Source organism: Priapulus caudatus, unplaced genomic scaffold (assembly GCF_000485595.1).
Source record: "Priapulus caudatus unplaced genomic scaffold, Priapulus_caudatus-5.0.1 Scaffold582, whole genome shotgun sequence".
NCBI lineage: Eukaryota > Metazoa > Priapulida > Priapulimorpha > Priapulimorphida > Priapulidae > Priapulus > Priapulus caudatus.
In genome coordinates this window covers 6,745-10,411 of record NW_014577643.1, presented here as the reverse complement: position 1 = coordinate 10,411, position 3,667 = coordinate 6,745, and the positions used below count along the sequence as shown (strand labels likewise).

The 3,667-nt window shown below is 44.9% G+C and overlaps 1 long non-coding RNA gene across 1 annotated transcript in view; it reads right to left on the bottom strand.

Moving 5' to 3' along the window:
* LOC106811849 overlaps nucleotides 1-439 on the bottom strand; it is a 6,532-nt gene extending 6,093 nt beyond the window's left edge. The window contains exon 1 of the long non-coding RNA XR_001394214.1: nucleotides 318-439. This is a non-coding gene — a long non-coding RNA (uncharacterized LOC106811849). The remainder of the gene's footprint in view (nucleotides 1-317) is intronic.
* Nucleotides 440-3,667: the final 3,228 nt, after the last annotated feature.

The following is a 3,667-nucleotide window of genomic DNA, read 5'->3' as shown; positions in this document are numbered from 1 at the left end:
AAAAGAGATGGAGGCCAGTAAAATTATTAAGTCATCACTATTTTGCGCAGTTCGCTGTTTTTGCTCCCCACTTGTTAAAAAATCTGGCTACGCTACTGTTTTTGGCGTGTTTTCTGATGCATATTATTTGTGATTGGAAAATAGGAGATTTGGGGATATTTTTTTGGGACAACGTCAGAAATTGTTTGCGGACAACCCGATTTGATGCCGGGGTTGTCCGCGAGACAACCAAATTTTTTTTGTTCTTTATTTGGAGGCACTGGCTATATATATATATAACTATAATATTACTATGTATATATATATATACTGTATACATATAGCTCTTGCGTTCACAGTATACCGGCTTAGCTGGTACCCGTACTTAAGTTGGTGCTAGCGTCCGGTTAAAATGGCGTTCACACGAGATACACCCACGAGTTCGAGGCTTAGCTAGCTCGGTTTACGATTATAGAAGCTCAGGTACGGTGACAGTTTCCACAACGCTATCCGCTAAGGGTCGTGCGCGAACCGGGTAGCAGTCCTAGGTTAGAGGCATACAAGGTTTCGCGAATTCAAGCGACGAACAATGCGGTTCACCAATGCGGCGACACAGAACAATGCGTTCAGCGGACGACATCAACTACGGCGCGCAGCGTGGTGCCGAATATACGCGGCTTACGTTGGCGGCGGAATATGATTGCCGCGCTTAGCAAGCCGGAGCATTGCGGGCTAAGCCAGCGTGCTAAGCAGCCGGTATTATTTTAGCGTGTGAACCGAACTTTTTTCTCCTGCGTGTGAACGCAGACGAGCAGGCTATACTGTAATACAGTATTCATTGTCACTGTCAGTAATCGTCATGCGATTTATTTTGTAACATCATAAATAATTTTGTCTTGCTGATTACTGTGCTGTTGATAGCTGTTAAATCAAACTAAATACGTGATCTAACAGTGAAAACGCGGTCACCTATAACTGTTCATCTCACAAGACTTCATATTGAAAGAATGACAAGGTTTAGGAAACGAGTCAGCAGCCACCATATCTGCACCGTCGTACGGACATGCAGCCGATAGTATAGTCGCATGTCATGATCAATTAGCTATGACTTTAGTAGTTATACCATTAGTTTTATTAATTAGTATTAGAGAAAATAGTTACCTGATGTAGTAAGCTCCATATAATCATCATCAATCGAAGTGTTTTCGAACATACTAGGCATGCTTGCGATGGAGCCAATGCTGTTTCCCTCCTCGTCTTAACTGCTGTTTTCCATGCCTTAAAACCGCGATTCATCAGATCTAGGGAATGCATGCCCTCCTCGTATATCATTCAGAATGGTACGCACACTTGTCGTACATTTATATCAAAGATTTTGAAGGGCAAGTTATTAGACAATTTCCAACACACTCATCTCCTCACTCTTCGTGATACACTAAAAGCTTATTTACTTTTCGGCTATGCTTTTCGGGTACCAGACGGCCGAGTTGCGTTGCGCGCCGCGCCGCGAGCGGCGGTATCGATATTAGAGTTGCGCATTAGGGTCGAGTCGGTGATGGAGAGCGGAAGGGGAAAGTGTCTGCGGCGGCGCAAGACAGCGGCGCACGCGGGCTGGACCAGACGATGAAAACATAGTAAATCCCACCCGACTTCGTCGGGCGGGGGATCCAAATAGGTCACAGAGACAGGGGCCCAGGGTCACATATCTCCTGTAGTTCTGGGTGTAACCGAATCCACATAGAAATGGAAAGGAACGGGCCAAAATAAAACGAGGCGGTTCAGAAGCCGAAGGAGCCTGCACAGTCCAGAGACTGCTCTTGAAATGATAGGACGCACGAAAGAAACTGAGATGCTGTAATCCAGTTGCTGGTTCCGAAATACCCGAGACCGAGCAGCTGCCAGCAAAAGGGGAAAATGCAAATCATGTGGTAAATGGGAAGCGCATTTATTGCAACAGTGTGCAGAAACTCTGGCAAGAAAACCAGCAGGCGTAACCAATGACTACTCAGCAAAGCATAAACCCCTACTGTCCTGCAGTGTAGGTGATCCTGTCTTCAGTACATAACCGTGTAACAAAAAGATGGGATAGAATACTGGTGTGGTGCAGAGACGTAACTAAGAATCGAAAGTTATGTTATCCATGCTTCCCATCAGGCCTACTGAGCTGCACCCTGAGAAATCGAATTACTGTGAGACGTAGATTCCCGCCAACATGGTACCAAACTGCAGGAACTGAAATGGTCACCAATCACTCCAGAGACGAATCCTCATGAGGCTACAGAGCGCGGAGAATCTACGAGACGGCAATACCTGCATTGCATCCATGCTAGCTCGACCGCGTTGAAGTACATCAACCAGCTGCAAGAACCCTGAGCATGATGTACAGATGCCAATCTATTGTCCATTAATAACAATAGTGTACAGATAAATAAATCAATGAATGTACGTGCGAAGACTGGTCCTGAACCAGTTCAACAGGTCTGGAACGTAACAGGAAACCCACCTGTAGCGATTTAGTAGACTATGTGTAAGAACCCCTCCATAAACGGTCGTACTTCAATAGTGTCTTTCAGCTCGTTGTGTGCGTTAGTAAAGTACTGTTTCAATGTTTTCGTTTATAGTTATATGCATTTCTAAGTACGATCTTGTAAGGGAGGGAGATGTAGATAATTGCAAAACGATAAAGATAATGTTTATTCTTTGTACGCGCCAAGATGGTGGCCGCCACTAGTCTATCAATTTGAAGTTATGGGGGCGCTAGTCTCTAACAATACTGCCTGTTGTAAACTGCATTGTGTTAATGCAGTTCATATCAAATGATATTATGTAAGAAGTAAGACAGTCGTTGGATATCTTTATTGCTAACTTACTGAATCCCGCTAGCGCGCGGGCTTTAGTGAGCCGTGATGTCATGTGTTACGCAGTGCAGTAGGTGTTTATGTGTAAGGTGTTATATGGAGAGTTTAGGTTATTGGCATATGTTTTGTTTTTTTTATGGTTGAGATGTCACTACAAATACATGTGGATAATCGATGGCTTAACGCTAACACATTAACCATTCTGTTTATTGGCAAGTCAGCACACGTAATACCACACCAGGCAACACAGCCAATGTTTTATCTGGGTAATGCATCTGTACTGGCTTGATGATACGGACTCCCGCGGGCGCGGCGTCAAAATTAGACATAAAGATAGATCGTGATGGGTAAAATACGTAAACGTATATATTACGTGTTTCGCGATGTTTCGCACTGTGGATGCGGACCAGGTAATATTGTGTGTTGTGATCGCTTACTTCGTACGCCCTGTTGTCGGCCTGGCTGTGGCGAACGACGTGAATATCTTACGTGCTGTGTGATCGGGACCGGCTTGTGACGAGTCGGCTGTTCACGGACCACCCGTACGACTGTACCAGCACTTGCAGACTTCCAAAAAAAAAAAATTCCTGCCGCTGATGAAATTCACTGTAATCTCATATGGGCATAACTATGGCGCAAATAGCTAGTGAATATTTCAACTTCATAGGCCAAAACAAAATATATAGGTGTGGTTACGTTTCCGCGCGGACCCACCCCTGATTTATTCCCAGCCCGACCCTAGAACGATTTTATTGACACTTTTCCTTTAAAGCTAAAAAGCAAATTTAAAAACGGCGCCCCGGGCCCCGCAGTCCCCGAGGTGCCACACC